Raw genomic sequence first — 26,170 nt, forward strand, 5'->3', positions numbered from 1 at the left:
TCCTGCCCTTTGGGCAGGGGGCTGGACTCGATGATCTCCCGAGGTCCCTTCCAGCCCTAATGTCTATGAAATCTATGAAATATGATGGCAGTGACTTTTCAGAGTGAGATCTAGAGTGTGTAAGTTCCGCAATCCATAGAGGAAGGAAAACAGAAATATCTAACCATTGGAGAGAAGTTCTAAGCTGAGATGTACAGTATAACCTCATAAATCCATTTTTCAAAATCCTGGAATTCTCAAAAATCTGTCACTTTTTAAAAATACACTACATCAGGGATTTTCAACCTTTTTTGACTAGTGTACCCCTGATGGCCAGTCACAGAGTAGTGGAGGAGTAGTGGCAGCTGCAAGTAGAGTAGCAGTGTGGGGTGGTGGATGGCAGTGGCAGCCGCTGTGTGCAAGCTTTTCCCCTTGCATCCAGCCAGCTGGGCAGCATCAAGTTATGCACTTAGTTTCAGAAATCCACAATTTTCAAATTTTCGACAGGTGCTGGGTCCCAAGGATGCCAGATTTATGAGGTTATACTGTATTAGATTGCTCTCAATGCATTACTGTAAATGGCCTAAAGTTGGGTGTGAAATGAGACTTTTTTTTGCAGGGATTGAAATTGTTTCTGAGAGCAGTTTAGGAAAGGCACCAGCTCAGCTGTGGTGTTAAACAAAGATGGCTAATCCCTCCTTTTGAGGAGGCATAAGAGAGATAAAACAAAGGTAAACTTGAAAGTAAGCTGGAAGAACAGCAATAATAGTCTTGCTGGAATTTTATGAAGGAGAACTATGCTAGATTGCAGCCCAGTAAAAACAGCAGTGACGGGAGCAATGGCAAGCCCAGGTTCCAGCTCAGCTGAGTAGCGGTAAGAGTACCAGAAGCAAATAATTGTTTTAATAGGTCACTAATTTCAGGCTGCTGCTCAGGCTGCCAGTGACTACTGGCCTTATCTCCTCCTCCTAAGACACAGGAGTGGCAGTGACTGAGGCCTGAGGCCCACCTGCATCCCTTTGAACAGGTTAAAGCAGGGGCTGGCAAAATATGGCCTGCAAAGAGGATCTGGCCCACGGAGGGACTTTTTCTGGCTCACGGTAGGTCCCCGGTACTGCCTGGCCCAGGTGCCATTTGGCCCATGGTGCATCCCACCACCCTGGGGTGTGCAGGAGGGCTGGGGTATCTTTGTGCCTGGATTCCATTCCTAGGTAATGTAGCAGGTCCTTTCAGCTGCCGCCACCACTGGCCCTAGCCCCATGGAGACTGGCAAGGACCGATGTGTGCAGCCCCAGCTCCAGCCTCAGCCTACTCCATACTCACTGCAGACTCAACTCTGGCTGAAGCAGACCAGCTCCAGACCATCCAGGATCTACATACACAACGTGAACCCCAGCCTGCCCCATACCTGCTCCAAACCTTGTGTGCCCATGATGAGCAGAGGTGACAGCTGCGATGGCCAGGCAGAAGCTGCTGCTATGTATGGGGAAAAAGGAGCTGCCTCCCCCACACCCGGTCTGCCCCGCAGCTCCTCTTTGCTGTCATCTCTGCCACCAGTGTCACCTCTGGGCTGCCCAGTGGGGCAGCATTGGCAGTGGAGATGAGCTGCAGGGCAGCCTAGACATGGGCTCTGGGCAGCCGCAGCAAGAAGGCAAGGGGGAGGCAGCCGCTTGTCCCTCGCAGTGAGCAGCAGCTTCTGCTCGGCCATTGCTGCTGCTGCCGCTGCCCTTCGTGAGCAGGTAGTACAGACCAGGCATGGGGCAGACTGATGTGTAGGTCCCCACTTGTCCAGAGCTGGTTCGCTGGACTGGCTAGGCCAAGTCTGGAGTGGGTGCGAGGCCAGGGCTGGGACTGTGCACTCAGCTGGTGCTGGGAGCTGGTGGTAGTGGCAGGGAGGAGCCTCAGGGCCCGTGGGCTCAGGCTGCTGGGGGTGGAGAGGGAAGGGGAGGCACTGACCATAAAAATCTGTAGTTTGGGAGTAATTCTAACAAGCATTTGTATTCATGTGTATGCGGGATTCAACACAGACATTAGTTGACCAACTCCACAGGTTATGCTAAGTCTTGGATATCACCAAGTCCTGTATAAGTAGAAATTTATAGTAATTCTCTTATGATTGAATGCAGTTTTAATGGGATGGCTTTTTCATTGTCATAGCCCATTATTGTGGGATGAAACTTAAATACTCATTCTCTTGTGAGTTCTCAGGGGTGCCATGAACAGGAGCTGTTGCAGATGAAGAGACTCCACTTTAACTTTCCTTTAGGCTTGAAAATAGATACCTGGTTGTGTTTTAATCTTTGATCCATAAGAACAAAATGGAACATTCCACCTCTGATCATTCCCCAAGGTCTTTTTCCTGTGTAGTGGACTAAGAGGCAGTATGCTCACTGTATGTTTCCATAATCATGCCACCACTGCTTAATTTCCTTGGCAGCTTCTTGCAAGGGCCTTTTATTTAAGGTGTTTAGAGTTTCCAGTTGACCACTTTCTTCTTGGCTCCCTGTGAATAATAAGAGATAGGAGACACATTTGTCTTTGCAGAAGCCATGCTGGTTTATCACACCAGTGCACTGACCATTTATCAGAATTGTCCTTTTTAATGATGGTACTTGGTTGCGAGGCATAATGTACTAAAGTAGCTGCTCTAATTTCCAGGATCACACTTAATTTCTTTTTAAAAGATGCCTACAGTTATGTTACCTCTCAGTCATCTAGTGCAATAGCTGATACAAAGTTTAGAAACTTACTCACATTGTTCCGTAGTGCCTATCCTACTCCCAAGTTAATACTGTCCAGCCCTCATAAGGCTGTACACGTTACATAGCCACCACATTTGGCACCTCCATCTCTGACAGTGCCTGTTTATTATTAGCTGCAAAGAGCCTCTTTGGGTTAGGTTTATCACATACCACATCAAATACTGAGACAAAAGTCTTTGTTTCCTTGCATAGTTTTATACCAATGTATAGTGCAATGATTTCTCACGCTTTTTGGACTCAAGTTACTCCTCAGAAAATACAAGTTCCTATCCTTCGCTTATTCTTTTCACTACAGAAAAATAATAGAGAAAATCTTGTATTGCAGAGAACTCAGAAACACCACAACAGGTCAGAATGTACTTAATACTATGGATTCCTATTTGAAAACTCTGGGTTTATCTTGTGCATCATGCTTGCACACTTAATAGCACTGATATTGCATGGTACCCCATGGCACCCTTGAAAGGATCTCAAGGCACCACAGCATCCTGAGCAGCACCCTGGTTTAGGTATGCTGGTATAGTAAATGTAGGCCAAGTTTGTCCTCCAGGCCTTTTTGACAGCTATGTAATATTCCAAACATGCCCCCAGCATCCCATTATTAAAGGAATGTAAATTATTAGACCAACTCAAATAGTTTTAAAAATTCTTCTTAGCAAGCTTTTGGGCACGCCCTTCGTCAGGCTAAGGAAGCATCTGCAGGTGGTCTGTGCTCTTAAGATGCTTCTGCAGATGCATGCAGACTTTGTAGCGAGCCTGATTTTGAATGCAAACTCTTTAGCACAAGGTGTACAAAATAAAACGGTACATACCCTATTTTGAGCATCAGTATTGCATCAAGATGGTTAAAGCAGCTAATTTTAATCCAGCATCTACTTCTAACCTGTTGGATTTCTCAGTTAAGTGAAAGTACCACATGGAAAAAAGCTGCTTTCATATTGTAATTAAGCCTTTGTCAACGCTTTTTGCAAACAGTAGGAAACCACTTTGATGCTACCTATTGAGGTCTGCCAAACTACCATCAAAATGTTAGAGGTTTTGGCATAAAAAAGCAATTGCTTTTGTTTTCATCAGTTTCATGCTGATTTAACTCAGTTTCCACCCAGTTTGCATCATTAAGAGTGAGCTAATTCTGATGTTTTCTTTCCATTTTTTTACATTTTGTGTTTAACTATAACCTGAAGGTGCTTATAATCAGAGTTGCTTCTGAATTCAAGAATTATGGAGATGGTACAGAAACATTGGCATGATATCGAAGTGGCAAGTGCATTAAGAATACAAAGAAATGGATAACTTACCTATGCTGTAGAAATCTATGGAAATCAACCCTTTCTGCCATCTTTCTGTCATTCTCTCAGAATTTCATTTTCACTTTATTTGCCTTTCATTCCCTGCCCTCCAAAGATCACTACCATTTCATTGCATTTTCATATTAAAGGAAGGAACACTAGAATTGCAAGTGTTTGGGGTATGGCAGTGCCTTTAGATTTAAAAGATAGTATAGGATGATTTATTTTGGGAAAGTTGGTGAAATATGATGTGGCACTTCTGATGAAGGGTTCTTCATTCAGACAGTGCACCCTGTGGTAGTGATTTTATAAAAACATGTAATTACTTTGGGGGTAATATGTTCTGGCTAAAATACTTGTTGACCAGGTCACTCTACTTTATGGCAAGGAATTTACTGCCAGTGTTTTCAGCAAGAACGGGAGCTGGTAGACTGCCAGAATTTTATTTTTCCAATGTAATTGAAGCCGAAATACAGACTAATTAACCTCATCTGTACTGATATAGTCAGGCTTATGTTTGCTTTCCTTTCATGCTGGCTTTCAGGAAAGGTTTGCGTTTTGATTGAACTACTGCAAATTGATACTAATCACTGCTACTGGCAGGCTCTTCATGGTTCTTATCCTGCTCTAATAATTCTACCAAGGTTTCCATGTGCTATATGTAACTTAGTTTGAATATCCTAGAGACCCCCATGTTCCTGCTATTCTTCAGTTTTGGAATCCTGTGTTATCCATAATGCAAAATGCCATGCTTTTGCTTGAACGCCATTTTTCATTGCAGCATGACACCACATCCAGATTAGTCTTGGGGAGACTATCACCAGTCCTATGCCTTCTTAACATTCCTGCTCTTTTGAGCTCCGCTGTGTGGACCATATAGTATCAATCTGAAGACTTATTTCAACAGGGAATCAACCAGTTTTCAGACTTGAATTGCAAAGTGTAGCTGTCAAACTCTAACCATTGCCATGTTTTGAATTTTTCTTTAACTTGAATTCAGTATTATTGGGGCTAGATGCATTGGCTGAAATCTTTTGCTCTTGATTTGTGGAACAGTTGATGACATCAGTAAGAATGGTCACTCTCCTGCCAGAATACTGCACTCCTGAATTGGACCGTAAGAGCTAAGCATTGGTGTGATGAAGTGTAATTTCTACCAACTTCCCACTATCCTTTTGATACCAATGAAGTGTTTTTAGGTTGTTGGCACTGTGGTTCCCATACTTAGGGCCAGATTCTATTCCACTCATTAGGCATCAAAGTGGTTTTAGGCACCTAAGTGTAATTCTATTCCACCCTGCTCACATCCCTGAAAAAGAGTTAACACAAAAGGTGCATGGGTCCACTACCCTGTCCTCTTCCCCAGTTCTGGGGAGGAGGGAGAGGGGAGGACTCAGTCTTACAGTTCACATAGCAATGTGTTACAAAAGAAGATGGATTCTCAGGACTGGAACAGGTGGAATAGACTTGCATATAGATGCTTAAGTCCATTTAGACATTGGCAAAATATTTCCCGTCTCCCAACTCCTTTTAATACAGTTTCATTTATGAACTTGAGGAATAGTGATTGAAGTTGGGTCGCCCCATCCTCTGTTTCTCTTGAAACAATGTACTGATTAAAACATGCAAATCGGTATGGTGTTTCTGTGGTATATTTTTTCCTGTCATCCAGAGACCTATAGTCTTTCACTAAGTCACCAGTGGTGATTTACTCTGGTCACAAGTGTTACGAACCAAATCTTGCCAACTGGCCTTGCAGTTAAAGGTGGCGTAATTTAATGCTAGTGCCTGCCATCCTCTGGTTTCCTTTCTGTTCATTTATATATATTATTTTTCAAATAATTAAACAACCAATTGTCCCAGAACGAGTGAGTGAAGACGTACGGGTTGAGTTAAAAACACTGCTGTCACTTGGCATAGCAATCACAAGTGAAACTGTAGCAACAGTACTGAGACTTCTGTTGTTCTCTGTGTTGCTGGCAGGATTTTGTTCATTTTATTTGTGATGGCTGATAACCAAAAGTGTCTGTGCAGCAGCGCACACAGCAGTAAATCAGCCAAATTTCACACACACTTCTGTCTTGAAAATCTCCCCTACATGCCTCTCCCCCCACTTTTTTACTGTATATGTGGACAGGTTAGAAAATAAACCTCTTCCCTGCTCCCTTCCCCCATTGCACATTCTCTCTTTAGTTCTGTAAAACAATAATCCTCTGGATTTGTGTCCATAGATGACAGATACTGGAACCTCTGCATTGTTCTAGTTTTAATCAAGGACTGATGTTGGGTTTTTTATTTTTTGGCCTGATTTGTAAGTTTTAAATATCTTCCCAGCATTTCTGTTTTTAGAATAAAATGTTTTTAAAAGCCATTAGTGACAGGGGATTGCAGCAATGGCAACAGCTTTATAATACACCAATGTTAATAAGCTATTTTATTTCTGAGGTAGTAGGAGTCTTCAAAGGTTATATAAACTACAATGGAACTTCCTGTTTTAAAATCAAAATGCTGCTGTCATCTTTTCCCAAGAGTAATATTAACTTCAATAGGAAGTGAAAAGATTTTTCAGTCTCAATGTAATTTTGAAAGTCCTGCAAAAGGACCAACCTCTGACATCTGAATTCATGTCAGGAAGTCTCCTAGTCTGTAGAACTACTTTTGTCAGTGACTAGAGATGACTACAGGTATCTGAGTATGTTCTCTAGTAAGTTTTAAACCTGAAGCTGGCTCGGGTCTGAAATGCTTAACAAACTTCTCCAAGTTGAGTTTGTTGTTTCAGACAAGTCTCATTTCAGTTTGGAGGTAAGTCAGGGTGATGCATGATTGTGGGAGGAAACTAAGTAATTTGCATATGCTTTGGATGCTTAAACCAAACAGATTTTAGCATAATTGGCCATGTTGCTCTGTATTGTTTAATTTAACTCACAGCAGAAATGTAAAACAAATTGCTAGAGGCAATAATGCCAGCTTCGCACAAGGGTGCTTAGCACTGGGTTCAAATGCAGGCACATCTGAGATGGTTACAAGTTCGCCTTAGGTCTGTGGGAGGGGAGAAGTTTACATTATAGGAACACGTTGCATATCCAAATGGTCTTGGAAACACTCCTTGGACCCAAGGATTTAAGGGGAGCAAATTTTAAGTCAGAGCTGATAATTTCAAATAGAGGATTTTGCCATTATAGAAAGTGAGTACCTGAACACAAATCAACTTGGAGAGAAGCAGATGTGTGGATCTTCAGCCTTTCCAACCAGTAATTAGTGGAAAGGGAGCTTGAGAGAAAATTCCTGTAAAGAAGACTGTTTACAGGACATTGGAGTAAGATGGAAAGTCTCTCTCACAGGAATGTTGCATAACTTCAGTCAAAACCACCTTTTATATAAAATTAAGCACAGATAAGCTTTGTTTGCCCTTTGGGATCACTTTTGCTGCCAAAGATAAGCTTTGTTTGCCCTTTGGGATCACTTTTGCTGCTGAAGCCCAAGTTATATTTTTTTCCTAAGGTTATCTAGAAGACTGATGACCTGGAACATGTCACAAAAAGTGTCTGTCATTTTTCTGGAAAGGCTACCTCCAAGTGCAAGTGGATTTGTTCCAATGAATCCCCTGCATGTGTCAGCCTGCATGCTGGGAATTCAATGAGTGATACATCTAGTAAAGGCAAGCAAGGTTCTTTGAGTAGATGTGATATCTTTTATTAGACCAATTGAGTGGTTGGAAAAAAGTTCTTGGCAAGCTTTCAGGCACAGTCACCCTTCTTGAGGTATAGGATATAGGGAGTCTCTGCTGTTCTGAGACTCCAAGAAATGAGAGAAGCTAAAAGTGTGGCAGGATGTCAGTGAATACGTAGAAATTAGAAAGACAAAAGGTAAAGCAGGTAGGAGAGGTAGAAGAAAGCAGGGGAAAAAAGGCTGAAAGGAAGCATTATAGTGATGGAATACAAGGTAGAAAAGAGGCTCTAAGTGAAAAAGGAAATAGTTGGAGATCAGGAAAACTGGCATGAGAGAAGGTTTTTATGAGACATTACAGGCCAAGGTAGAGATGAAACTGGGACTAGCGACCCAAATCAAGGACAAGAAGAAGTCCTTTTTTAAATACATAGGGGGTAAAAAGAAGGTACCGGGTAATGTGGGGCCTCTGCAAGACACGCTAGGAAATCTGGTCGTCACAGCAGACAACAAAGCTAACTTATTTAACAGTTTCTTTGCCTCCATTTTCCTGAGCAGGGACACGGTCACCTCCTCCCCCCGCCCCCACCATGACCTCCGTAGGCCCCAGGGGAGGCACACCCAGACCTAGGGTCAGCGAGGATCTAGTCAGGGAACTTCTAGAGGTACTGGACGTATTTAAATCAGCTGGTCCGGATGATCTCCACCCCAGAGTGCTGAGGGAATTAGCTGAGGTCATTGCAGGACCCCTGGCAATGTCCTGCAATATCCTTACGAGCACTCATAGTGCTCTGGTGTGGTGCCAGAGGACTGGAAAGGGGCCAGTGTGGCTCTCATTTTCAAAAAAGGGAGGGAGGACCCAGGAAACTATAGGCCAGTTAGTCTTACCTCAATCCTGGGTAAGCTCTTTGAGAGAATTATCATAGTGCATGTCCGCGAGGGGCCAGCAGGGGAGACTATGCTCAGGGGCAACCAACACAAGTTCACTAGAGGCAGGTCCTGTCAGACCAGCCTGGTGGCCTTCTATGACCAGGTCACCAAATCCTTAGACGCAGGGGTAGCAGTGGACATAGTCTTTCTGGACTTTAGGAAGGCCTTTGACACTGTCTCTCAACCCATTCTCATTAAAAAACTAGGGGACTGTGGCATCAACATGTACACAGTCAAATGGGTCACTAACTGGTTGGAGGGCTGCAGCCAGAGTGGTGGTGGATGGGTCTTATTTGACCTGGAGGGATGTGGGCAGTGAGGTTCTACAGGGCTCGGTCCTCGGGCCTGCACTGTTCAACATGTTCATCAGCAACTTGGACGAGGGGGTAAAAAGCACCCTGTTCAAATTTTCAGACGACACTAAGATGTGGGGGGATGTGGACACGCTAGAAGGGAGGAATAGGCTGCAATCAGACCTAGGCAGGTTACAGGGGTGGGCGGATGAGAACAGGATAGGTTTCAACACTGACAAGTGCATGGTACTGCACCTGGGGAGGAAGAACCAGCAGCATACCTACAGGCTGGGGAACTCCCTTCTCGGCAGTGCAGAGGCAGAAAAGGATCTTGGAGTCATTACTGAGGCCAAAATGAACATGAGCCAACAGTGTGGGGACGCAGTGAGAAAGGCCAACCGTACCTTGTCATGCATCCACAGATGCATCTCAAGCAGGTCCAAGGAGGTGATCCTCCCCCTTTATGCAACACTGGTCACCTCACAAATCATAGAGGCCAGAACAGCATGGCAGGCAGAGGGGTGCTGATTACTTCATATAAGAACAGAGGCAGCGAGACTGAAGGAAAATGTAATGGTTTTCTCTACCCAGTCTGGATGGCCCGAATAGCTTCAGTGCCTGTGGCAGCAATCCCTGAGCTCCCTAACAGAGTGGAGTTAGAGGTATCTGCCAATGCTGTCATTGCTTCTGGTGGAACATCTCTAGCACAGGCCTATGTAACAATTCAGTGATCAAATTGGGCAGTCTAAGCTGGCACTTGCCTGTTTCCCCAGGTCAGAATGGAATTGCTTCCGTGTGAAGGGCTGCTTTTTGAAGTGCCTTTTTCATTCTTTAACGTAAAGCTCAGGCAAGATGTCCCAGCAACACAGATCATTCACCCTTGTGACTGTTCCCACTGGCTCCTGGCTCTTTAGACCACCTCCTTTAGAGTCTGTTCTAGGAGTCACTCCCTCTCCTGCAGCTTTCCTCAGCCTTTCAAAAAAACCAACACCCAACGATGTCTAATAATTGTATGAGTATAGTTGATACCAGACCTCCCAATCATTAAAGAAGCAGGTCCTTCTTTCATGGAGCTCTACATATATCTCTGAAATGGAGCGCTTTGGAATATATACCCACTGCAGTAGCCTGCTGCTTCTACAGCCATTTAATCTTCCATTTCCTTATAAACATAATGTATTTGTAGGTATAATTTACTCTGTAGTTGCAAAACTGAAAATCTTTGTGTTTCTTTAATTGCAAGTTGCAGTAGGCTGGGAATAAGACTTCTCCTTTTCTTTTCTTAACTCAGTCATTGTTGATGGAGACACTTTCTCAGAAGCCACCCGTCCTTATTGGCATTCAATAGCATTATTGCAGCTACTTATCCTATTGTGTGAATGAATAGAACTAGGTGTGAGATACCCCTTAGAGAGAAGAAAACATTAATTAACAGTACTAAGCAGTGCTTAGATGAGGAATAATTCTTTTCCTTCCATGGAAACGGAGTTCGCTACTAATGTATTATATATGCAAATTTGTTGATGTCTTTATGGGTCCCAATCCTTGGAGATGCTTAGTAACTGAACTACAATGGATGTCATGGAGTTGGAGATACTTGCGGGAAAGAACATTTTTTTTTTAACTTGCTTTAATGCAACTTAACTGCTTTGCATTAATCAGAAATGTATAGTCACTGAAGCTGCTGACAAGGTGAGTATTATATGAGACCACTCTTGGTGTATATGACTGAATTGGGGAAACCAATTGGGTTTGGACGTATGACATCAACTTCCTGGGGTGATAGGAATAAGCATTGCTTATGGGACAGCCACTAATAACCTACCCAAATTGAGGATCGCTGACTGCCATTTTTGCAGGCTTATTGCAGAGGGGCCCCTCCATGCCTCTGACTGTTTGAGGTGCCTTGATGGTCTCATCCCTTGTCGGTGATTGGTTGTGAGGCTGTCTGAAATGTGGTCCCACCTGAGAAGGTTGTCCATTGTGCAGCACCATCCCTCACTGCTGACTGGCAGAGAGGGGTGGAGCAGACAAAGGCAGCCCTCTCAGCCAATCAGTGGCAGGGGAGAGAGGGAGGCCACCATCTAGGCCACTCTCAATAGGGAGCCAGCATTTTATTTTTCGTAAGTTGTTTTTCATGAGGATTTTGCAGATACTGCCCGATTTCTCCCTCCCACCCCTCCTCCCCCCACTGATTGGCCAGACAAGGGAAAGAGTTTCCATATGCTCTGTGCCCAGGAGAGCCCCCAGTCCCAGCCACAGCTGAGCTGTATCTGACACTAAAGGGGATGAAGGGGATGGGCAGGGGGACAGAAGCTGCAGAGAGGAAGTGGAAAGGGGTCAGGCAACTGCTTTGGGTCAGACTCTGGCCCCAACTGGGCTCATGACCAGAATCAGAGCCTCAGCAGCCACCTGCTCCCCCCTCTGCTTTGTATATGGATATAAGGTGGAAGGCTTTTTCCCTGCACTGGTGGGGGGTGCACTTCATCTTGTTTTTGAGTAAATAGTGGTGTTTTAAGAATTATGAACACTTAGAAGCTTAAGGAAGAGTTGGTAGCAGTAAGAAAATTGAGTCTTTAATGGAAAAAGATTAAAATAATTTGTTCAATTCTTTATCAAAAGAGGTTTTATCAAACACCATTAGTATAATGGGAATTTCAAATCAGAAAGTTTAATTTCATGTATGATGAGAGTCTTCAAAAAAGGTTTTTTAAAAACTATACACTTTACTAGGTTACTCTGTGTAAATAAGCAAAATCTAATATGTTTGCCTGCAAGAAGGACCAGACGCAATTGATTTATGAAGGAAAGAGGAAGTTACTAAAGACGGCAAACCTTATACCTTGGAGCTTTATAATGCCTAACAAAACTGAGATATTAAATTTAGAGTGGAAATTTCCATTTTAACTTTCTCCTTTGGGCTGTATTATTGGAGCACCTTTGGAAGACCATGGAGTACCTTTCAGGGAATGTTTATGGTAGACCTGAGGGGAAAATTGTCTAAGCTAATACAACTTAAGACCATACTGGGAACATCTACACTGTGTCCCCCCGTGCTAGGGACTTCCACTGTAGAACTAAGGAATGAATAAAACGTTATGTAGGTGAAGATTTAAATGGATAGGTTCCATCTATAAGAGTTGTGTGGGAATTTTCTGCTAAAATGTTTTTAGTTAGGTTTGGCTTTGAATCAAAGTTTTCCATCCTGTAGGAATGTATGTGCTCATTTCCAGAAGGCAGGCAGGGGCAGGCACTTACTCTTGCTCTCCATGCACAGATTGCTAAAAAAACTAATGAGGCTATTTTTGCTACATGCAACTAACACCCTTTCCAGCCCTGGATGCACTTACAGGAGCCGGGCTGAGTACTCCCCACACTACTCTACTTGAAGTGATGCTACCACTGGGAAGAAGCAATGCAGAAGCAAAGTTTAGTGCCAGTGAGTGCCCAAACTGATACACTTAAGAGGGCCTGGTTAGAAGGATAGGTGCTTAGAATTTCCTAAAATCAGTGCCATATACTGTTTCTCAAGTTGGACACCCAAAGTCACTTAAATAAAGTTTCTAGATGAGAAAGTTAGTTGTGACAGTATGCAGTCCCTCGCTCCAAGTATGAAGAATTCCTTTGGAGAAAGCACTGGGGGAGAATTTCAGTTTCCACTGATTGCTCAAAGCTGTAATAGCAACAAAGGGGTTGGATGAAAGAGATTTTTCTTTATGGTTCAGACCACCAGGAGGATTTGCACTGATCTAGGCAGCTTTGGCTTCTGCAAGAGGGAAAAAAGAATGAGAAGGGCAGGGGGAAAGGAAAAATCCCACTCCTCTGCCCTCACCGTTTGGCATACAGAAATTGGAAAATGGTGCAGTTCAAGCTTTGGCAAGGAGTAGCATTCTGCTGTAGTAGTTCTAAATGCACCATTGAAGTAGGTAACAAAGCTGCTTTAGTCCATCAATGACATTCCATTGAAGGTGGGTGAAACATATTGCCTTAATCAGGAAGCTGGGGGATTGCAGCGGTGAAAGTTTGAGGTTTTTTTCTTCATGCTCATTTGAATAAGGAACACCTCCCTCTCTACTTTTTTGGTTTGGGATTTAACAGCATGGTATATTGCGTAATCAGCAGTATTGCCGCTCTGCTGTGAAAGACAGGGCTTTTAAAGAATCCTTCAAAATGAAAAGCGAGCAGTGATGAAGACTGCACGCCATAGAGTATCATAAGTAGAAAGAAAAGTATGCTAACTGGACACCAGTTAACTACTTAAGTGCTATGCCATATGGAACTGTGACACTTACCTAGGTAATTTGAAAAGATTGTATTTAACACAATCACTATATTGATGTTAACAGATGCAGTACAGTTAAAAGACAGTATATCCTGGTCCAGGATCTGGCAAGTGGTTTTAAATGTTATGTGACCATTGCACAGGTCAAAGGAGTTGCCATTTGATTGCCTGCTGATGGTAAAGCCCTACAGGGATGTATGTATTGCATTCCCCTGCTGTTTATATTGTAAAACAGAGAACAACTGAGAAATGTATAACCAGCAATCATAGTATAAGCCCCTTGATCTATTTCTTGATTCAAAAGAAATATTCACGAACAACAACAATTTCTAAAGGTAGTTCTTTGTACATAACAGTGGCATATTTCTATAGCATTCTCCACTGTCGGTGATAATCAGAGCTAATAGTTTTCTTGGCCTATCCAGAACTTTTCAGGAGGACAGCTGCTTGGAGGACTGGATTAGAAAATTAAATTAAATTCTGAAGTCGAAAGGCTTGTGTTTTCTCTGCATAAACATGCCAGCTTTTTGGATCCTCCCAGGCTGCAGGAGTCAATTATGTTTAACAATTAAAGAATGTAAATCCTGTCCATAATGAGCCTTTTCTCAGTGGGATGTTATCCTTATTATACATTAAAGTAGTGTGCTTATGAACAGCAGTGCTGAGCTGAAAATAGGCCTTATGGAAATTTGCTCCATGGAGTTTCCAGAAAGCAGATTAGATCATGCCATAAACCTCCTCCCTCCCCCAGAAAAAAGCCCGGAGGCAAACAAAAAACACAGCTCCATGTTTGTGGTAAAGGCTAACTGTGATCACAGGTTGAAACCAGTTTATTGATACTTGCAGAAACCCCTATGCTTGGCCTGATTATTTTGTCTCTCATACCAGGATGAGTAAGCTGCTGGAGTCAAAATTGTACCAGTCTAAATGTGATGACAGTGCAAGGTATATGGAAGCCCAAGTAGAAAGATTACAAAAAATATTAGTTTTAAATGTGGCAGTCATGATGGGATTCAAATGAAGGCAAAAATTGGGATTAATTTTGTTTTACTCTAGACTGTGTTGGAAGTATGATGATGAATTATCTTCTATTAAAATTGTTACATTTAAAAATATAACCTAAGTCAATACTGGTAAATCCATGCATCTATCAATGTAATGGAAAAAAAAAAGATGAAAATGCTTTTAAGAGTAGCATTAGCTTCACAGTGCAGGTTTAAGGTAAATAGGATATTATGGGACCCCTTCTGGTGTGTCTAGAGTTCATTGACATTTCCGTTATTTAAGACTGCTTCTAATTTACTGATAAAGATGTACTTTGGGCTGAAAGCTGTCAGTTCCCCTAACCTGGGTTTTCATGTGAAGTCATAAATGCTTCCCTGATGTTTAAACAGACAAATTTTCTCAAAACTTCTGGTGCATTGGATCTATGCTTTCACTTCCATTACAGCAACCCAACACAGTTCTGGATGAAAATATTCATAGATGTTAGGGTCGGAAGGGACCTCAATAGATCATTGAGTCCGACCCCCTGCATAGACAGGAAAGAGTGCTGAGTTCAGATGAACCCAGCCAGATGCCCATCCAACCTCCTCTTGAAGACCCCCAGGGTAGGGGAGAGCACTGCCTTGGGAGCCCATTCCAGATCTTGGCCACTCTAACTGTGAAGAAGTTCCTCCTAATGTCCAGTCTAAATCTGCTCTCTGTTAGCTTATGGCCATTATTTCTTGTGACCCCCAGGGGTGCCTTGGTAAGTAGAGCCTCACCAATTCCCTTCTGTGTCCCCAGGATGAATTTATAAGCAGCCACAAGGTCACCTCTCAAACTTCTCTTGCGGAGGCTGTAGGGGTCCAGGTGCCCTAGTCTCTCCTCGTAAGGCTTGGCCTGCAAGCCCTTAACTATACGAGTGGCACTTCTCTGGACTCTCTCCAGGTTATCCACATCCTTCTTGAAATGTGGCGCCCAAAACTGCATGCAGTATTCCAACTGCGGTCTGATCAGCGCCCAGTAGAGGGGGAGTATCACCTCCTTGGTTCTGTTTGTCATGCATTTGCTAATGCATGATAAAGTGCAGTTCGCTTTTCTGATCACTTGTCACACTGATGACTCATGTTCATCTTGGAGTCCACTAGGACTCCAAGATCCCTTTCCGCTTCCATGCTACCGAGCAGGTCATTTCCTCGGTAGTAGGTTTGCTGGACATTTTTCCTCCCTAGGTGCAGCACTTTGCATTTCTCCTTGTTAAATTGCTTTCTGTTGTTTTCTCCCCATTTGTCCAACCTGTCCAGGTCTGCCTGTAGTTGTTCCCTGCCCTCCGGTGTGTCCACTTCTCCCCACAGTTTTGTATCATCTGCAAACTTGGACAGAGTACACTTCACCCCCTCATCCAAGTCACTGAAGAAGACATTGAAGAGTATTGGTCCAAGGACCGAGCCCTGCGGGACCCCACTACCCACTCCGCTTCAGGTCGATACCGACCCATCCACTACCACTCTCTGGGTACAACCCTCTAGCCAATTGGCCACCCACTGGACTGTGTAATCATACAAGTCACAGCCTCTTAACTTGTTCACCAGTATGGGGTGAGATACCGAAGAACTTCCTGAAGTCTAAGTAAACGATATCAACCCCTACTCCTATGTGGAGGTGTTTTGTAACCTGGTCATAAAAAGAGACTAGATTAGTCAGGCATGATCGACCTGTTAGGAACCCATGCTGGTTTCCCCTCAGCATAATTTTTCTTGCTGGGCTCTCACATATATGAGCCTTAATAATCTTTTCAAAGACTTTGCCAAGGATGGAGGTGAGACTGGCCTATAATTGCCTGGATCCTCCTTCCTCCCCTTTTTGAAAATAGGGACCACATTGGCCCTTTTCCAGTCCTCGGGGACCTGGCTCGTGCACCACAAGTGCTCAAATATTCTTACCAGTGGCTGTGCAATGATATCAGCCAGTGCCTTCAGTACCCTCAGATGGAGCTCATCCAGGCCTGCCAACTTAAACACATCCAGTCCATCCAAGTGACTCTGCAACATCTCAGCTACCATGTCAACGCTTGGTAGTCTGACGCCCAGCTGTTGCCTCTCTACAATCCCATTGTGAGACTTGTCTTGCTCCTCGTTTAGTATTCAGTCTTCAAGCCACTGACCCACAGTACTTGTAAACTACATGAAGTGATCACCAGTAACATAAATAAGAGAGTGCCACCTGGGCAGCTGCCTCGGGGGTGCAAAAATAGTAGCCACTAGTGCTGCTTGCCATGCCACCGCTACTGGCCTCTACCCCAAGGTGCAGAGTTGTCCTGTTATGCCTTTGCAATGGCTGTGGGAGAACTTTTTTAATACAAAGATAAGGTGCACAGAAGTGATTAGTAGTCAACAAAAGGTAGAGCAGAGTGGCACCTTAGAGACCAAGAAGTGGTTCATAGAGCCAAGGGATTTCTTAGCAACAACCTACTTTGGCAGATGCTAGTAATGAGTGAAATGGTCTCCTAGCAACTCAAATGATGAGGATTTGTTTTCCAGACCACCAGTTGAAGGAACAGATTCTGCTGTCCTTAGTCAAGTTAATTAGTAGCTTCCCCTCCAAGATGCCACAGGGATATCAAGGAGACATATTTCAGAGCAACATGCTGGTGAGTCCAGGGTACTGAATTTGACCCACTGCTAAAAAAGTTATAGATTGAAGATTGTGTCCGTCAAAACAACATCACAGCTGCTGTATTGGCATACCCTATTTTAACTTTCATATTTTGGGGGGAAAATAGCTGGTACTCACTAAACTTGGTTTTCTTATATTCTCTTGTGGTAAGATTTATCACAGAGTTTGCAGCTGATCTGATCGTGTTATGCAAATCAGTTTACTTGTAGCAAGAATTAAACAGAGTGCTATTTCAGCTAGTTTGCTTACTATGATTTCAACACTTTTTTTAACCTCACTCAGTGCCTGGAGGCTGTCAGGACACAAACAAGTAAATGTCACCTCTACATATGCTGTTTAGGAGAAGAAACCTACAGAATGTTGTGTTTTGTAAAGCTTCATTCTCATCTCCTGTTTGCTTAAGATGGTAGTAATTTACTGATTATGGGTGTGTGCCAAATCCTACTCAAGTGAATGGAAAGATGTTCTTTGGGCTCTAGTGCAGCTTGAATCAGGCCCTAACTGGGAAAGTTATCTGTTTATTTGCATCCTTCTTTGCCATAAGGGGCTACAAATACCGTTGAAACAAGGATTAAAGGAAATTTATAGAAGGGGTTAGTTTTACTGACTGAATTTTAAGGTACACTGTTTTACTTAGCCTGTAATTCCAGGGGATCCAAGAGGAGAGCTTGAATCAGGATTTGACAGCCTGGGGCGCTCCCATGCAAGAGCATCCTACCGTTGTTTATTTGTGGTAGAAAAAGCTTGTGCAGTTATGTCATTCTTTTGCCAAGACTGTCTAGATTTCAAGGAGGAAACCTCCCTCCCTCATTAAACTACCCTTTGTCCTTGGGAAGGGCATGCTGCTGAAAGACAGAACATGGGGCCTGTTGCCTCCTTTTCTACTAACAGGCATTCACTTCCCTGTGTTCACACACTCCCCCAACCCTCGCCTGTAGCTGGTGACCTTAGGTCAACACCAGCTGCAAGCATCACTACATATTTTATAAATAAGGAAAGGTTGCACTGGGCTGCTTCTGCTAAAGCTGCAAATATGCATCCAGTAGCATAACTAAGGGTGTATGAGCAAGGGGGGGACACTGGAATGGCACTGGGGATCTCATAAAAGCAGGGAGCCCCAAATATGGGCAATAGCAGCTCCAAACACCCCACTTTCCTGCCCAGGATGGGGAAAATGCTATGTACATCTCTGTACACACCAGATTTTCAATAGGACAGAATGAAGCATTACCACCCAGTTTGCTACCCCACCTTTCAGAACAAAAATGACTTGTTCTGGATTTAGCTGGGCTGTGTCTTTACTAGATGGGATCCAAAAGTCCTGATACTTGGCATTTCACTCTGTCTCATAAATATTTACAAAGGTCACAGGCATCAGGTTATCTCTATGTAAATGGCATAAAATATAATGCATGGTTCTACACAGAAATAAGCAAGCCATATTACAAAGAGCATGCAGTAATGCTGTTTAGAATTGCATGGCCAAGCAGGATCCTCAGTTATCATCCCTATTCAATTTAGTTGAGTTCTTCATGCACATCTTGCCACCTGAAAGTTTTGTATAAATACTTAATGTGTGTTACCCAATTAGTTACAAACAGAATAGTTTGTACTGGGAGCAACATTGATAAACTCCATTGAACAAATTCCGTGGGCTTTTTTCTCACATTTGCAAATATAACTTTCCCAAACACTGTCTGGAGTCAGCATCCATTAGAATGCACTCAAATCCTATTAGTTTTCAATGTTAAAATACAATTCCTGAGCCAGTTGTGAGTAATACAACCTGCCCTTATGTAAATAAAAATGGATGTTTCTGATAAAAATAAAACAGAGGGCCTGACCCAGGAACTTGCCAAATGTTCAGAGCCTGTGGAGAGAGTTGGTGAATCTTAGGAAGGCTTTCAGTCATTCATAGCAATGAGCCTTTCAATAAAAGGTGACGCTATTTTGCTTGCAGCATCGGCATTGCAAGAAGCTGTGATAATCCTAACAGAAAAGATGAGAAGAAAAAAATCAGAAACTCCGGCAATAATGAAAATATTAAGAGTAGCGCATTAAGCTGGTAATTATGGGCTCCTCCATTGAATTGCATAGCTGAGGGGAATGAAAAAAAGGCTATGCACTTACCAAACTCAACCTAAGCAACACTAATAAACACTGTGGTACAAGCAGCTGATGAGCTCCTATTAGATTGTAAGCCTTGAAGTTGGAGGCTAGTTTGAGAGTTGCTATGGACCTTCATTTCCAAGGTTTTTAATACCAGCCATGAAGCCAGTCAGTTCTGATCAGCTGTTTTCTGGGACCAGTTATGCATTGGAATACAATAAAGTTCCATAGGAGCCAGGGGGACTGAAAGATACTATGCATTTAACTAATATTGTATTTATCAATGCAGTAGCTAGAGCATTGGCACTGGCTTCAAGTTGCATAGCTAAGCTAATGACACTTATCCAGTGCATTGGATACTACAGTTACAAAACATACAGTTTAAGAGTTTATTTCTTTTCCTCTAATGGCTTATAGAAGAATAATAGAAAAGCTATTTCATGGAAATTCCTTCCCGACAACACCTCCATTTGTACAGCTGGAGTCAACAGGTTTTGTCACAGGACCTACAATAAAAGTCTGGCCATTATCTCTCTTGCTTGGTCCTAGAAATATCCAACTTATTACTTTTCAGAATGTGCTTGGCACTATATAAGCAAGCTGGAAGACAGTTCTGCCTCTAAGAGCTTATATACAGAGGCCTGTATTCCTTGCAGATGTTTGGGAACCCCTCAGAGTTTGTAAGAGTAGAGTCAGACATCACAAAGTCTAATGACACAGCAGTATCTTTATCTTGCATAGAATCTTTCTTTCAAGCTTCCAAAGAAGCTTTATGGTGTTAATGGCATGACTGTATAGTTGACTAAGGGAGAAGTTATCTTTTCAGGTAAGTTCAGACATGAGATTGGGGGATAAAGAGAGAGAGAGGAAAGGTGGGCAAAGCTGTAAAGAAGCATCACCAAGATTGAAGGAATTGAGAGGTGTAGAGATGGAAAAAGCAAAAGTATTGTTGGTGTCAGCTTCATGATTCAAGAAACTGTTCTCAAAGTAGTAAACATCTAATCTATTTATTTCAGTCAATCCTGTTAATTATGCTTTGGACTTGCATAAATAAAATAATTCATCAAAGTTCTTCAGGTAACATAGGTATTAAGATATTACAGATATTAACAAAGCTTCACAATGTCGGTAAAAATGAGTAGCATTATACCCCCATTGAGTAGATCCATGTTACTGAGCTGCAGTTTCTAGAAGTCGTGCAGTAATTTGGTTTTTCAGGAGCAGAATTCTGAGCAGGAGACTGAAAGTCAGTTCGCTAGGCCTGAAGTCTAGATTTTCCCCTTCATTCAAGGAAAATGATAATTCCAGAGAGAATAGTGTGTCTCTCTTATGTAGTTAAAATTAATCAGAATCCATTTTTTTAAAGTGTAGGTTTGTTGTACAGGCCCAGAGGAAAAAGCTTGCCACTGTTATTATCTTTGCAAGCTGATGCAATTGGAATAAAAGCCACACAGAACTTTTAGATTCTGAGATAAAATTAACAGGCATGAACATAAATTATTTGTCTTTTTCAAAAGTTTTTCCTCTCTACATCTCCCTTGTCTGCTGCTGTATGTAATGCTGTATACTAGCACCTGCAGTACCTTGACTTTGCTAAAATGCTTATTTTATGCAAAATCTCTTGACATCTCACTCACTGCGTTTCTGTCTCTGGTACTAGCCCAGTGTTCCCTACTGCAGCCTGGTCCTAGTCATCAACAACCTGGCAGCTGCTACTCTGTGGAACAAGTGTGTCAGCCTAAGACTCACCAGTGACCCTGTTCAAAAGGCTCCAGAAGCTTCTTGTGGACTTTTTATGGAGCAGGCACCACTGGCTCCAACTGTACCTGCCCACCAGTGACAGAAATCAGGGTCTAATCAACCTAGCAAACAGTGTGGCAGCCTTCCTCCTGCAAGCCCTTCAGCGCCTGCTCTTTACTGGAAAATTCTTTCCCTGGTGACACCTGGCCTTTGCTTTTCTACCTTGTGTGGGGGACCTCATACTTGAGCAGGAACTTTTCAATTGGAACCTGACTTCAGCTGGGACGCTGTATCACCCTTCTACTGAAGCCTCGCCATGGCCTAGTGGAACTACCTCCAACTGAGACCCCAGGGCAGATGCCTGTGATTTCCAGAGCTGCTGCAGAAATCCCTGGTCCACAACTTGACCTTACAGCAGGGGCAGCAAGCCTCACCTCCAGAAGCCTTGTTGCTTCTTTGATCCAGTTGCCGTCAAGCCGACCACTTCTTCAACCCAGCTCGTTCTGCCTGACTCTCAGCCAAACCATTGGCTAACCAGCTGGTCATGCACTTTGTCCATTTTGCTTTGTACCCCTTGGCTGAAGTGAAAGCTGTCCTTCCTGTGGATGTGCTTGCTGCTCTGGAAGATCACCTCCATACTACACAAGTCCTCCCCAATAGCAGCTTGCTAGACAGACCCCCCCCCCCCCATATCACTGCCTATTTTTCCTGAGAGTAGAAGACCATTCCATCTGTCTGTGCTACACAATCTGTCTGGAACTCTCTCCAGTCCTCCCTATGAGAAGCATTTTTTCCCCTTGTAAATCTCACTTTTAAATGCTTTTTCTTCTCTGCAAATTATTACTGACACCCTGTATAGCCTTTAGTGAGTAATCAGGAACCAGAAAAAGACATTCTGCTGAGGCAGCTGTGACTTTGAAGTGTTATAATTTTTGTCGTTCTTTTAGAGTATGCAGCACTTGAAGTAGGTAAGGAATTCATTAGGAAGTCAAGGTAAATAAATATGAACCTGTAGGATGCTTTGGTGATATTGCCTGGTAATAAGAGCTTTCAGGAAGTCCTAAGTCTATTAGAGGTCTCTTCTAGAACTCATTTAAAAATCAGTGGAGAGATTCTCATGAGATTTCAGTCTGATCATTTAGCTAGTAATAGACTGATTTAATGAGTATTTTCAGACAGGTATTCCCTAGAAACATGCAGTAGTTTGTGTGAAAGGCCGTGCTCTTCCATTGTGATTTGTTGTTTCTTCATTCATTGAATGCTGTAATTCATAGTACTCATAAGAAAAAACTTCTCCCACTCCTCTGGCTTCTGTATGGCATTGTACCGTTTCCAGGTTCATCAGGAACATGCTTGGTGTTTGAGGATGGTTGCCTTCTTATGAAGCATCTTTGAGTAGCCACTTCACTGTTTCAGCATCCAGTCTCTGGGTTTTATCTTAGGACAATTTCCATCTTCCATGCTCAGCTCAGCTTTTGGGTGCATCTACATGAAATGCTTAATGCGCGCTAACCTAGTAACACTGCACAGTAGCATGTCACAGCATGGACAGTGCTAATATACTACTGCCTAGTATTATTAAGCTACTACACAGTAGCATCACTAAAAAGGCATTTTCTGGCATTACTGCGCAGTTTCTCTAGTTACTGTGCATTTAGTTAGTACTTCATTAAACAAGTACTAAATTAAATGTGCAGTAACTACTGCACATTAATGAATGTGCAGACATGCCCACTACTTCGGAAGATTTTCCTGCATTGTAATGTGCACTGGAAATGGAATAAAGAAAACCACTTTGATTTAAAAGAGAGCAAACTGAATAATGTGACAGGACCCAGGGGAAAGAGGGTTCCTCCAGCCCGTTATAGTCCTGCTGCCACCAACCACTTGGGCTAGGGAGCAGACATTCAGAAAGCCCAAGCTTGAAGTGATTCAATCTGTAAATTAATCTAAGCCACTCAGATTGAACCAATTAACAACTGAACAGGCATTCACTTTTGAATCACGAAATGCAGCCATATGCCTGTAGTGGCTCAATCCAGAAGCTGGGGGGCACTAGAGCACACCTGCCAACCACTGCCAAAGAGGAGGGGATACAAGCCCTCCACAAGACTCATACCCCTCCCTGTTGGAGCACAGGGGGTGTGGCCAGGCATCAGCCTGGTCCAAACTCACTGGAGGGTGGGGGTTTAAATCCACATGGAGGTCTGGCGGGGGGGAATAGAGTGTGGTGGAGAACTCTTTTCTCTGAAGCTAGGATGTATTGAACACAGGAATTTTCAACCTCAAGCACACAGCAAAGAACAACCAAAAATCTCCACATAAGCTAAGATAAAACGCAGTGAGAGAACACAGACAACTTAGTCTAATTTAAAACAGAATGTAATAAACCCAAAAAGATGAGACAAAGCCTTGCATAAGTCTTAGGTAATCCTGAAGGCATAGTGTCTCCTTATAGCCAGGTATTCAGAAATTCTTTGTTTAGGTATTTCCACCTTTTACAGGTGCTGCTTTATAATGTTAATGTAGCTCTATGCATTATTTGATCAAGCTGTAGGCAACTCTCAAGCTGTCTGGGACCCCCTTTTGTCAAGCTGTCTGGGACCCGCTCCCATTCCCTTAGTTCTATCTCCAGCACATACATGTGGTGATTTGCCAACTTCTTCTGCCTCTCAGTCTGGTTCTGTAGGGCTTGGCACCAGCACACTGAGCTGGGGATGGTGGGGATTAAAGCCCCTCCCAGATCCCAGACAGAGGTTTGCTTGGATGGGCTGTTGCCTGCCCAAGCCCCATGCCCTACTTAAGCAGAGAATGGGGGCTATGGGCAGCACACTGAGCTGGGGAAGGGTGGAATCAAAGCCCCTCCCAGACACCAGCAGGGGTTTGCCTGGGGGGGGACAGTCCCTCTCAAGCTGTTGCCCTGCCCTGCCCTGTCCTAAGCCCCCTTCCCTTATACCTCAGGGGGCAATGGTCTGGTAGAGTCTGCCCCCACCCCTCAGACAGACTGGCTGTAGTCCCCAGCCAGGCTTCCCACCACTGCCCCCTTTATAGCCTGAGCAGTAAGTACTGGCTGACAGGCAGAGGGGCAGGACCAGACCTGCTCTCTGGAGCAGACAGCACAGCCCAACCCAGGACTGCAAAATGTTGGGATGCTGGGGGACTGTGATTCAACTTAAACCAGGAAAGGATGTGGGACAGAAGTTGTATAAACCAGTTTGACCTAAATCAGTTAAAGTCTGATACTACATTCAACTAGGTTTATTTTAAACCAGTTTTGGCCATTTTGAAACTGGTTTATGTGCACTGAACTTTTGTTCTGTTACAGGTTTAAACCCATTTTCAATCACTTAAACTGGTCTATGTGTAACTTCTGTCCCTAGCCTCAGAGACCTCCCACTCCTGCTCACCTGCTACATCTTGTCAGGAAAAAGAGTTAATCTAGGAAGTGTTTTACCCACACCTGAAGCAGGAGAGAGGCAGGAATCCTAAGGGAAGGTCTCACTGCCTGGCAGGGCTCTTGGTTTCAGATGGCTCCCTGATCAGACCCTCACCTTGCCAGCTTCCTCTCTCAGTTCTGATTTTCTCTTAGCTCAGTGGATTCAGATTCCAGGCTACTCCTAGGTTTCCACCCCTCTGGGGCTAGAACCCAAGAGATTAGGTTTTGCAGCCACTTTACTTTATGACTTGCACTACCACAGTTGTTCCTTGAGCACTTGTAACAATGGTGCTAACCTTCTTCATAGAAAGTAGGTTAGGCAGGCTACTCAGACACCTGTCCTGCAGCCACCACGTCTCCCCTTACAGCCACTTCTGGTCCACCAAGTGTCTGAGAAACAAAAAAGAAAAAAAGGAATCCTCAACTTAAATTTCTTCCCTGCCTTGAGGTTGATGCTGGGAGTTGTTTAGCTCTTGAGAAATTAGTAATGCACTGCTTCATTAAATTATTTCATCCTGCAGATGGACATTGGGGTTTTATAAATCAGTGGGCCACACCTTCAGTTCAAAGGACATGACTCAGGTGCTGCAAGGCACGAAGAGCACAAAGGGGTAGGAACAGCTTACAACTGACTAGTATTCTATGGCTAGGGATGGAATAACCGGTCTCTTTCCTGGCTGCCTGGTTTATTTTCAGTTTGTTGTCTTGAAAAACCATTTCCAGGTTGGGTGCGTTCAGATGAGCCCGCACATGCCTCTTGCAGCATCTCAAACCCCTTTGAGATGCTGCAAGAGGCACATGCAGGAACAAAAAACATTCCCCCTGCTGCAAAATACCCCTGGATATCCATGGGTTAAACAAAACCCTGTGGGGGGAGGGAGGGGAATGGGTCAGGACACAGTCCCAGACGGTGCCCTGAGGCAAGCAGAGGCTCAGTCCTCCACAGAAACACTCTGGCGGAGTGCCAGAGCATCTCTGTAATTGTCCTTTTCCCTGGTCCTGAAGCATGATGCCTACCCATGCTGGGCAGGCAGCAGTGCAAGCTGCAGGGACATGGACCCAGCTTCTGCCAGGTAAGTAGGGGGTTGGGGGGCTAGAAGAGGGGGGACCTTCCCCAACTCCCCATTCATTGTCCCTGCCCCTCGTTTGTTCTCTCTGCTCCTGGTTCATTCCCCTAGCTCCCGGCTCACTCTTCCCACTCCCCGTTCATTCCCACTACCCCCCCCATTTGTTCCCCTAGCTCCCCGCTGGCTCTCCCAGCCCCCACACTCTCACCAGCAGTAGCAGAGAATGACCAGGAGGCTGGACAGAGCAGGGGAATGTCTCCAGCTCATTTCCAGGGGCTTGTCTCTAGCCTCCTGCTCATTCTCTGCCCATTTCCAGCCTTGGGAGGCTGGAGACAGCAGGGGAAAGAGCAGGGGGTTGGAGACTGCAGGGGAATTTCTTCAGGGCCTATCTCTAGCTTCCTGCTCTTTCCCCAAGGCTGGAGACCAGCAGGAGGCTAGAGACAAACCCCTGGAGATAAGCTGGAGACTTCCCCTTCTCTCTCCAGCCTCCTGCTCATTCTCTGCTACTGCTGGTGAGTGTAGAGGGGCTGGGAGAGCAAGTGGGGAGCTGGGGGAATGAATGGGGCAGGAGGAACAAATGGGGATGGGGAGCAGAACAAACAGGGAGCTGGGAGAAGCAATGGGGGTGGAAGGAATGAGCCTTCTGCTCATTCTTGTATTCTTTCCAGCCTCCTGCTTGTTCTCCTGCTCATCTCCAGCCTCCAGAGGTGTTAGAAGAGCAGGGGAATGAGCAGGAGGGGAGACCAGTGGGAACTAGGACCCTTCAGGCAGGGTAGCCCATGTGCTGGGAGGAGGGAGGCTTTGCCCTGTGGGGGGCAGGGGACCATTGGCAATGCGTAGGGGGTGCATGTGGGTGCATGTTGCAAATTGCTCCCAGTGAGCCTAGGCAACAGGGGGCCAGAAGAGTTGTCCCAGCTTGGCAGAATGCTAACTGTTAGCCACGTGGAGATCAGAACC

The 26,170-nt window shown here is 44.1% G+C and overlaps 1 protein-coding gene across 4 annotated transcripts in view; it reads left to right on the forward strand.

Moving 5' to 3' along the window:
• The window catches only part of FBXL7 (F-box and leucine rich repeat protein 7), a 330,312-nt gene that overhangs the window by 218,859 nt on the left and 85,283 nt on the right, over nt 1-26,170 (forward strand). Inside the window, exon 3 of one of the 4 annotated variants that reach the window (XM_019541824.1) lies at nt 20,631-21,632. The exons of the other annotated variants lie outside the window; for them this stretch is intronic. The gene's annotated coding sequence lies outside the window, so the exon portion shown is untranslated. The remainder of the gene's footprint in view (nt 1-20,630; nt 21,633-26,170) is intronic. 4 annotated transcript variants of the gene reach the window in all.

Source organism: Crocodylus porosus, unplaced genomic scaffold, assembly GCF_001723895.1.
Source record: "Crocodylus porosus isolate Cpor-Errol unplaced genomic scaffold, CroPor_comp1, whole genome shotgun sequence".
Classification (NCBI taxonomy): domain Eukaryota; kingdom Metazoa; phylum Chordata; order Crocodylia; family Crocodylidae; genus Crocodylus; species Crocodylus porosus.